Source organism: Lynx rufus, unplaced genomic scaffold, assembly GCF_022079265.1.
Source record: "Lynx rufus isolate CCGP_SWC_20201006 ecotype Redwood Valley unplaced genomic scaffold, mLynRuf1.p SCAF_9, whole genome shotgun sequence".
In the NCBI taxonomy this organism is placed as follows: Eukaryota; Metazoa; Chordata; class Mammalia; order Carnivora; family Felidae; genus Lynx; species Lynx rufus.
This window is the reverse complement of record NW_025814897.1, coordinates 75,328,675-75,339,850: the sequence shown is the minus strand read 5'-3', so window position 1 is coordinate 75,339,850 and position 11,176 is coordinate 75,328,675.

The window sequence follows — 11,176 nt, the reverse complement described above, 5'->3', positions numbered from 1 at the left end:
CAGAAAATGCTCTGGATCCTTTCTTTCCTCCCCTCGCAGGCATGAAAAGCCTGGAGCAAAACAAAACGCTGCTGATTCCGAGGCTATTTTGGGCGCCTGTCACTGATTGTCTGCTTCCGAGGCCCCTCGGCACATGCTGCCTTCTCAGAGAATGGTATTAACAAATTGAAATGGGGGGGGGGGGGGCGGATGAATGAGCCTCTTGCTGCCACTGCCATCAGCACCGAACACAGTCCCCCAGCGCCGGGCCCGGCCCCTGTCGCTCATTCCTCCCTCTCCCAGATGCCCACCGGCCCCGCACCTCCTGCCTGCATGTGCTTGCTGGCACCTGAGTGAGGCTGCCCACCCTGTGCCAGGGAGCTATTTACCAAAGGAAATAACTCTGATAAAGGGATAAAAATAGCCAGCAGTGATGGAAAACATTTGCTGAGAGATCTGTTGACGGGAGGGGAAGCAGAGCTGTGAAAAAGATCGGCGGTGAAGGACACAGAGGAAGAAGAGGGGCTGACGGTGATAGTCCGGGGAACCCAGAAGTAGCTGGGACAGAGCCCAGAGACCAGGACGGCCACCTGGATGCCCAGTCTGCGCTCGCACTCAGGGGTCCCAATCCTGTGCTGTGTCACCTGGCCTCAAGGCAGGGAAAGAGGGTGAGCTGGCAAGTTCCTTCACGTAGGACAGATGTCGGAGGATGGGGATCTGAAATGCAGCCCCACAGGGGAAGCGGGTAGAGTGCAGGGTAGAGGCTAACCAAGAACTTGGCTTTTGGAGTTCCATCACTAACTAACACGGTGACCGTGGACAAACCGCTTAACTTCTCTGAGCCGCAGTTTCCTTATGTGATAAATAAACACAGTGTTAGAGTCATGTCATAGGGCTGTGGTGATAATCCCTGCATTCTAACTACCAAAGCGGCATTATTCGGATCATTTGGGCTTTTACGAACATGGACTGAGGACATGCTGTGTACCGGGTGCTGTCCTGGGAACCCGGCCTACTCTGATGAGGAAGATAAAATCCTGCTGTCGGGTATTTCGGTTCCTTGGGGGACACAGCAGGGAAGGGAGAATGCTCCTCTGAAATACAGGACCAGCACTGCTCACCCAGAAACAGCTGAATCGAAGAGCCCCACGGCACCTTGTCAGGGCCACAGACAGTCCTTCCAACTCTACATACCTACTATGCATTATATTCTGGAGAAAGAATAATAGAAAGGCTCGGTCTACCCTTTTGAAAAAGAAAACTGGGTAGAGAAGACAGGTAGGAGGTGCCTGGGTGGCTCAGTCCTCTAAGCGTCAAACTCTTGATTTTGGCTCAGGTCATGTTTCCAGGGTCATGGGATCAAGCCCTCACGTTCGACTCTGCACTGGGTGTGGAGCCTGCTTAAGCTTCTTTCTCTCTCTCTCTCTCTCTCTCTCTCTCTCTCTCTGCCTGTCCCCTATGTGTTCATGCACGTGTGTGTACATGGCTCTCTCTCTCTCTCTCTCTCTCTCTGTCTCTCTCACACACACACACACACACACACACACACACACACATACACAATTAAACAAAAAGACAGAGGTGAACAGATACATGTCATTGGGTCACAAAAAGGACCACAAGAGAATTAAGTTTAAAAGAGAACCATGCACACTGCCTTGGGAGCAGCACGGAAGGTCTCAGGAGGTGATATGTGCTAAGTCTTGCAGGATGTGCAGGAGCTGGCCAGGCAGAAAGGAGAAGAAAGCATTCCCATGAGAAGGAACAAATACCATGGTATTTCTGAGAACAATGTCCATAGTTGGAAATGGCTGGTGTGCAAGATATAAGGACTAGTGATATTCAACAGATTTAATAATTGCCACGGCAAGGGTCCAACCAGTCAACCGATGCTCGCCACAGTGCTGGAGAATTGGGTCCAAGAGCCCCTCTGTGTGCCTGGACCTGCCCCACTGACTGCTGGACTGTTGGGAGGTCTAAGAACTGTGGCAGGGGCTGGATATTTGGAGGCTATTGAGCAGGGAGGCACATAGAGGGCTCAGGGCAGTGGATGTCACCAACTGGTTGAGATGTGGTTGTACCAATGTGTGCCAGCTAAATGTCTGCCCCCAAATGGAGGAAGAATTGGAGGAAGAGGAACTCTAAGGATGGGAACAGGGTCTCTAGAACCCATTAGGAGACAATGGTCACCCCAGTGGGCAGAGGTTTAGGATCCCTATCACGACTTTTGCCCAAACAAAATATAACCTCTCTATATAACCTCTTATATGCGTATCTCCCATTTAAGATTTCGCCCGGAGGAAGTATTTTGATGTTAAAAAGATGACTCACATGACTAGGTTCTGTTGTTCAATGAGCGTACTGGCCATCTGAATGCCGCCTCCCTCAGCCCTTGCCACGATACTGTGGAAGGATGTATCTTAAAAGGTTCTGAAAGTCATTCTTTCTTCTTCATTCCCAGGGCAGCCACCCCAGTTCAGGCCTCATCATCTCTTCTCTGGACTAGTACAATCCTCTCTTCACTATGAACCTTCCTCCTTCCTGTCCTGCCTCCTTCAATCCAGGCTCCAAGTGATGGGCAAAGTGATGTTCCAAAAATATGCATCTGATCATGCCACTGCCCCACCAAGAGCTCCCCTTGGCTTTCAGAAGAAAATACAACTTCGTTAGTCTGACATCCAAGGGCCTTCATGGCCGGGTATCTCTTTACAAGTTTATCCCCTGTCAACCACCCCCGCCCTACAGAGGCAGGATGGGCTCATCCAGACAAGACTTGTGTCCGGGTCAGTTACATTAGGCAGACTCTGTCCATGTAAAGAGGGGCTAGGAGTTGTTACAGGCTGAATTATGTCCCCTAGAAATTCACCAACCTGAATGATGTGCTTGTAAGAAGAGGAAATCAGAACACACAGGGAGACATCGGGGCACCATGTGAAAAGGGAGTGAGAGAACAGCCGTGTGCACACCAAGGACAGAGGGCTCAGAGAAAACCAAAGGTGCCAGCACCTTCATCTGACTTCCAGACTCCGGAACAGAGATAGAACAAATTTTTGTTGTGTAAGCTATTCAGTCTGATACTTGGTGATGGCCGCCCTCGCAAATTAATACAAGGGGCAATAAAAGCCTAACGTAAGAGCAGGTCAGCTTGTCACCTTGTCGGATTACCTTAGCCTGGTGCCGTTAAGGATTTCGATTTTACAATTCCTGTGGTCTGATTCCATGCCCACCCGGTACCCTTCGGATCCTATTTGGCTTCCCACATTGCTCTTCCATGCGGGGTGAATTCACTGATGAAGCCGACAGGAGCCTTCTAGACCCTGCGGTGGTTAGATTTCTCCTTGTGTGGCAGACACAGAGATGCGTGGCTCGAGTCCTCCTGCCAAAAAGGAGCGGATGCCCAGCTGCAGGGCGTGTGATGTGCCTTTGGGCGTGCTTTCCTCAGTGACTGAGCAAGGCAGCGTAGCAAGGCCCCAGCCACTTTTGTCCAATGTGAGACCCCTCTGGTGGCAATCTCTGCTTGGGCGCTTGCTCTCTCCTGGGCTGGCAGAGGCTCTGTCCTGTCTGCATCACCATCCAGGCTTCTCCTGCACAAGCACGCTTTCTGCCCTCTTCTCTCTAAGGTGTTACTCCCTGGGACGCCATTGACACCTCTTATCCCATCTCAACCTGCAGAATCCGGGCTGCAACACCCAGCAGATCAATACCTTCATGTCTGGAGTATCGACTGGTGTGTGGGAGGTGGCTGCTACGAGGCAGCTTCTGGGCCCTACAGGCTTAGGGTCAGGCCTTGGGCTGCTGTCATCATGACAGGAGATCTATTTTGGGAGGACTTCTGGCTGGCGGCCAGCAGAGGTGTCTCCCGGGGAATCTACAACCTCAGACCCTGTTTCTTCTTTCAAGTGCAGTGACTGCCACAGCTCTTAGCTGATCTTTCCCTCCTCTGAAGGCTGAGGTCTCTCAGCAACCTCAGAATACTGGGAGAAGCCTATTTCCCTGTGAGCCCCCCAGAGGCTGGCCCCGGGTTTGGTCTGCCAGAGGGCTGGATAAAGAAATGATGGTGACATCCAGCCGTTGGCCATTAGTCACCTCCGCTTGGCCATCTCTAAGGGCAGCATGCGTGCGTTCTCTCCGAGGCCTCTGATAAGGACGTGGGACTTCACGACAGGGAGAATGAACATGCACTTTGAAAGCAGGACGGACCAGGAGCTCGCTCCCAGGCCCACTCCATCCCAGCTCTGTGCTCTTGGCTAAGGGATTACTGGTCTTGCCTCCTTTATTTTGTTTTCGGTTTTGTTTTTTTAATGTCAAGTGGAAATAACAACAACAGCCATCTGATGGGTCGCCATCAGGATAAATGAGAGAATGTCTGCTTCATCACAGAAGGGCGACTCTCGCATTGTCAGTACAAAGAGTGTGAGTTGCAGCAGGGCACGTAGTAGGTCGGCAATAAGAGCTAATTCTTTTTTTAAATTTTTTATTTATTTAAAAAAATTTTTTTACGGTTTTTTTTTTATTTTTTTAAATGTTTATTTATTTTTGAGACAGAGAGAGACAGAGCATGAATGGGGGAGGGTCAGAGAGAGAGGGAGACACAGAATCTGAAGCAGGCTCCAGGCTCTGAGCTGTCAGCACAGAGCCTGATGCGGGGCTCGAACCCACAAACTGTGAGATGGTGACCTGAGCCGAAGTCGGACACTTAACCTACTGAGCCACCCAGGTGCCCCCAAATTTTTTTTTTAACATTTATTTATTTTTGAGACAGAGGGAGAACATGAATAGGGGAGGGTCAGAGAAAGAGGGAGACACAGAATCTGAAACAGGCTCCAGGCTCTGAGCTGTCAGCACAGAGCCCGATGTGGGGCTCAAACCCACGGACCGCGAGATCATGACCTGAGTCGAAGGCGGCCGCTCAACCGACTGAGCCACCCAGGCGCCCCAGAGCTACTTCTTTCACGCTCTCCGTCTTTGAGGTTTCCAGGCAGTAGAGGGTGCAAATCTTTACAATAAGCTAAATACATACAAGGTAATTATATTCATATATTTGCATATATTAATAAGCAGTAATTATATATTGTAGCGACTTCTAAATAAAATCCCAAAGTAACTATCTCAGTACGCCGAAACGTTAACAATGGTTATTTCTGGGTCGTGAAATTATGGGTGATTTGCATTTTCTCCCCAAATTTTCTACAATTAGTATGCATTATTTTGAAACGGGGGGGGGGGGTGGGGAAGAAACAACCGCCAGTAGGAAGCGAGCTGTCCCACAATACCCTGCGGTGGGAAATCTGTTCACTGGCCTCGGATTTTGCTGACAGTCTCCGCGACTCCAAGGACCTGGTGAGTCATCACAAGTCTGAAGTGGCTTGGAAACAGAAGATTTTGCAGCAGAATGTGGCAAGGCTTTGAGCAAGTGGGTCTGACACTTTTCCTTCTTACCCTGTGGGGCAGGATCAGAGAGGAGTGTGCTAACTTGGGGGGGGGGTGTGGTAGGCAGGGAACCCACTCTGGCACTGATGTGGGCCCCGATTTGAGAGCTCACTCTGCCATGCGCTACACGGGAGATCCGGGGCCAGCCATCCTACCCCCCGACCCTCACTGTCCTCAGTCTACGAGTCATGGCTATCACTTTCTCTGAGAAACCTTCCTGGGCACCCCTTACGAGAGCATGCACCCTGATCCGCTCAACCCTCCGTGTCACAATGTCTCTTCATGGCCTGTCCCCTGTCCTAAGCCAGGAGCAAGCTAAGAGCAAGAAGCATGCTTCACCCAGAGCTATTCCCCCTTTGCCTCTCGCGGAGCCTGGGACAGAGCAGACGTTGGCTGGATGAATTAACATTTGCTGAATGCATGATGTGCGAGGCCCCGGAAAGGCAGAGACGAACACCTGGGAGCCCTGCCCTCAAGGCGCTCACCCTCCAGTGGAACTCAGTCTCCCCAGCTCAATTGCCACTACGGCCAATGCCTTAAAGACCATAAGAGAAATGAGGAGACTAAAGGAGAAAAGGTTCCCCCAGGGAGTGTCTGTAAAGTCTTTCTCTAGGAGGCAGATCCTGGGACAGTGAGCAGACCTTCCCATGTGGGGACAGAAGGCAGGGGAGGCAAAGGCACGGAGCTAGGCAGGAGGGTGTGCACAGGGAGGAAGAGGGAGGAGCCAGGTGGGGGCCAAGCCTGGAGCACCTCAAATGGGTCTGGTCGGCATTCTGGCAGGAGGGGGGCCGATGGGGCTTGACTTGCTTCTCACTGGACTGGCAGGACCTGACACCCCCCCACACCTGTCAAGATGCCAGCCTAGCCCAGCATTCTTTTTGTTGCCTGCCATTAGGAAGGCTCAGAAATAGGACCGGTTTGGAATCTCATCTTCCGAAAACAATCCCTCTAATTTAAACCAGCATCTGTGAGAAGGGCCGGCTTTGGCAGGGGCCCTGAGGAACATGAACAGGATTAACCTCTGCCAATTGCAGCAAATTAAGTGCAGAGAGGACATCCTGGGAGCAGGATCTTAAATGCAGCCAAGCCTTGAGGACGAAGCCTGCCTGCCTTGCCTGAGCCGGGGGAGCAGAGATGGGGCTTCATTTGGGGGCCCACTGTCCCCACTGAAAAGTACAGCCTTCCCCAGGGCCTTTGCACACGCTGCGCCTGCAGCCTGAGACCCCTTTTCCCGAGGCTGTACGTGGTAGGCCTACCCTGATCTTTCAAGTCTGGATACAAATATTGCTTCCTTAGCAACGCTTTTCCTGGCTCCCCATTTAAAGTAGTTTTACTAGCCCTCCTTCAGCTCCTAGTATATGACTCTATTTTCTGCTTTTATAACGCTTATTTTATTTCCTTGTATACTTGTTTATTTTCTCCTCCATCACCAGACTCCACCTACACTTAAGCTCCATGATAGCAGGGATCTTGTCTTGCTCACAGTGGTATTCACAGCACCTAGCACCGTGACTGACACTTAGTAGGTACTCACTAAAAATGAATTGAATAGAAGGAAGAAAGGAGAGAGAGACGGAGGGAAGAAAGGAAGGGAGAGAGAAAAGAAGGAAGAAGGGAGGGGGCTTCTAACATAATCGTTCCAAAATGACCATACCAGTCCCCCGTTAACCAGGAGCCCACAGAACCCCCCCCCAGGGCAGGGGCAGGGATGTCACGTCCCCAGGGACAAAGAGGCCTGGAACTTGGCGCTGAAGGATGGGAAGGGGAAGAGCTAGGGGACTGACCTTTATTCAGTGCCTACTGTGTGCCAGGCCTGTTCTGCTGAATGAAACCTTTCATTCCACACTTCACAAGACAGGAAGTCACATGTTGCAATGGATACACATAAAACAGCTAGCATCTATTTTGTGCCTGCGGTAAGCATGCTGCTGACGTTGTCTCGTGGATCATGCCCCCAAGTTTGGGAGGCATGCCTGGGTTGCCGCTGGGGTTGTATGAGCAGAGGACTCAGGGATATTGAGCAAACATAGTCAATTTCACACAACTCGCCAGTGGCAGAGCCAGCATCAGAATCCAGGTCTTTCTAACTCTTGTCTAACATCTTCCTTGGGCAGGAAACACCCTTCACGCTATCACGTTGCCTGTCCTGGCCCTGCCCTGCACCCCGCTCCCCCAGGGAAGGAGGTGGAGGGCGTCCTGCTCCAGGCCACGGTTCTAGGCGGACTTTTCAGACAATCGCCAGTACGTCCACCCGCTGCTCCCGGAGCCGATAATTAGCCTGCCACCTCCGACCGCTGAAGGCTGCTTGGGCCACCTGACTCCGTGCACATGCCAAAAACGCCTCTGCACACAGACAGGTGAGGAGGGATGGGCCTTCTGGCCCTGCAAAGCAGCCAGCTCAGAAACCACCCGCGGAGGCCTCCCCGACAGGCTGGGGTGCGGCAGAGGGCAAAGGCACTGCTTTCTGTCCAGGATGGGAGGGCACAGTCCTTAGGCTCTGTTGCCCATAAACTGTGTGACAGGGAAGCTTCTTCATCTCTCTGAGCCCCAACTTTCCCATCCAGAAGGCCACCGTGAAGATGGAAGGAAGTGACGCGTCAAGCACTACCCAAGGCTGGCCCAGACGGACAGCCCAGGAAAGATTGGTTCTCCCTGCTAAGCACATACCTGTATCAGGTGGGTTCTAAATTCAGAACCTGCCAGCAAACCCTCCTTCCCACCCATACACTCAAATACATAACAAACATGCACGGAGCCCGTGCTCTGTGCCTGGCACGTTCTGGGCCCTGGAGAAAAGGCAATGAGCAAAACGGTCAAAATCTCTGAGTTCAGGGGCGCCTGGGTGGCGCAGTCGGTTAAGCGTCCGACTTCAGCCAGGTCACGATCTCGCGGTCCGTGAGTTCGAGCCCCACGTCAGGCTCTGGGCTGATGGCTCGGAGCCTGAAGTCTGTTTCCGATTCTGTGTCTCCCTCTCTCTCTGCCTCTCCCCTGTTCATGCTCTGTCTCTCTCTGTCCCAAAAATAAAATAAACGTTGAAAAAAAAAAAAAAAAATTTAAAAAAAAAAATCTCTGAGTTCAAAGACTTTGCCGTCTAGTTAGGGGGCTGGGGGAGGAGAGGGAACCATCAACAAGACACAGATGATACAGCGGGTCGGATAATGTCTGAACAAGGAAAAGCGCGATGAGAGGGAGGTTAGGAAGTGGGGGAGAGGCAGCCGGAGGGTCAGAAAGGGTGGCCAGGGAGGGCGCGCCAAGAGGGTGACTTCTGAGAAGTACAGGCAGCGATGAGGCTGGCCCTTGGCCATCGGGGGGCAGAGGGTAACCTGTAGACAGTGGACACAGCCCGGGCACACCTGGAAGAAAGGGGACTGCCTTCTGAGCCGAAATGCCAAGGCGGAATCTTCCCTAGGCTTCAGAGAACAAACAGGTCCCAAACCAAAAGTCAACGAGAGATTTTGTAAAATGCAATTTGGGGCCAGGTTTTCAAAAGAAACGATGTTGTCCCCTGTAGGTCTCGCGGTGTGCCGTTTCTGGGAAGTTGTCCTTGGCAAGCTTCAGCGTGTTGGCATAGGTTTCCCCAGGTGATTATGCTAATTAATATCACGCTACGACCTATCACAAAATCACCGTCATTTATTAAGCACCTAGCACAGGCCAGACACAGTGCCGTAAGCTTTCAGGTACACCGTTACTATTTCCTCTTTGACAGATGAGGAAACCGAGGCACAGAGAGAGACGAGCCCTTTAAGCAGACTCACACAGAGCCTAAGTGTGAAGCACGGAGGAGGGTGTGTCAGGCTGAGGGGACCACGGTGACAAATGAGTACAGACCCTTACTTATTCTCTAGCTTGCTCACTCACGCTCTCATCAACTGGATGTTTACTGAGCACCTACGGTGGGTCAGGCCGGGCATCAGTTGCTGGGGCTGCAGCTGTAAAGAAGCCTCCACCCTCAGAGAGCTCACGGTCGGGGAATCAGAAAATGAAATGAGAAGTCCCACTGAGTGTGATCAGCGCTGGGATGAGGGGGGAGCCTTTTACAAGGAGTGACGCGGGCGACAGGGTATGTGCACTAGGGAGGAGCAGGTGAATAAGTGACGGGAGACCCCTCAGAAGAGGGGATCTTTAAGCTGAGCATGACTGTATGAAGGTTCCCTGAGGACATTTCTTATTCAGAGAGGATAACATGAACAAAGGGAGTCCCAGGCAGCAGGAGCGGCCCCAGCAAGGTCTAAAGACGAGGAAGAAAGTTTCCGTTGGAGGGGTTGGTACACAGCAGGCCGGAGCAGAGAGGGCTATCGTGAGGTGCCCGAGGATGAGCTTGGGGACAAGGGCCTTTTGATTACAGAGCAGCAGGAGCAGTAGGCAAGGTCATCACTAGGGAGGTGGAAAGCCAGCACTAACTAGTTGCGAGGCCTTGGGCAAGTTATTCAACCTCTCCGAGAGGTACTGATGAGAAAGAAGACAAGGGGACAGAATGGATGTGAGAACATTATAGCAGCAAGTCTGCAAGATGACCTCAAAGAACCACCTACACCCTAGTTTGGCTCTCCGGCAGGTGGGTCTTCCCCCAGGACTACCACAGGGGACCCAACCTGACCCCTCCCCTCCCCAGCCCCGCCCCCTGTCCTTGGTCGGGACCCTAGTTGGGTCACTTGCCTGCCTGCCTGCCTGCCTTCCTTCCTTTGGTGGCAAGAAGTCCACGGTCGAAAATGAAAAGAACCAGTTGTGTCCCTGTCTCTAGCGACGGCTAAATGTTCAAGAGGAAAGGAAAAGAAGCTGTGAAGCTGTCAACTGGGAAATTCTGGAATGATGGAGACAGAAATATTTACTCTGCAGGGATAAACATTTCAGAAACAACCTTCCGTTGTCCAGTCTCTGGTCTGACGTAGATTTCCCTCGCCAGGACGGTGTTCTCACTGCCTGCAGAAATGACAGCGACAGAAAGTATGGGCCCCTTCCCATAAAAAAAATGAAGACGCACCTCTGTGATACTCGGGACGTTTTATCCCACAGGCAATAGTGAAAATGCATGGATTTGCGTTAGACCTACCTAGATTTGCTCCTGGAACCTTTCTGTGCCACTTGGGCGACCATGGGCTGGGTCCTATACCTACATGGAGCTTATACAGACATCTTCGTGATGTGACCATAAGATGGAGCATCTGGGTGCTGAGTCAAGGTAAATTCCCTTCTTCTGGTCTTCTGCTCCACCGCATGAACTTCCTATGTGACCAGCAGGTCAGAAATGCCTGAGTCCCCAAGTAGTACCAAGACGAGGCCATTTGCCACAAGCTGCCTGGGCTCCCCGTCTCTCTGACACTGGGACGGCTATCACAACGACAGAAAGAATCTCAGAACTGTGTCAAATGGTGTTCACAGAACTCAAGTTTACAGATAACCTTGAGGCTTACGGTGGTATTCAGCCCCAGTCTCCTTTGGATTCAGAGAGGTCATTAGAGACGAGAGTCTGTTATCCTGCCTGTAACCACTGTAAATTACAATGACCCCCAAGGCTAGCCCTCCGACAGGGATGCCGGGCGCTGTCCTGCAATGCATCTTTTTATAATGTTTATTTTTGAGACCGAGAGAGACAGAGCATGAACGGGGGAGGGTCAGAGAGACAGAGGGAGACACAGAATCCGAAGCAGACTCCAGGCTCCGAGCTGTCAGCACAGAGCCCGACACGGGGCTTGAACTCACAGACTGCGAGATCATGACCTGAGCTGAAGTCGGACCATGGCCCCTCTCACCAAAGTACTTTTGG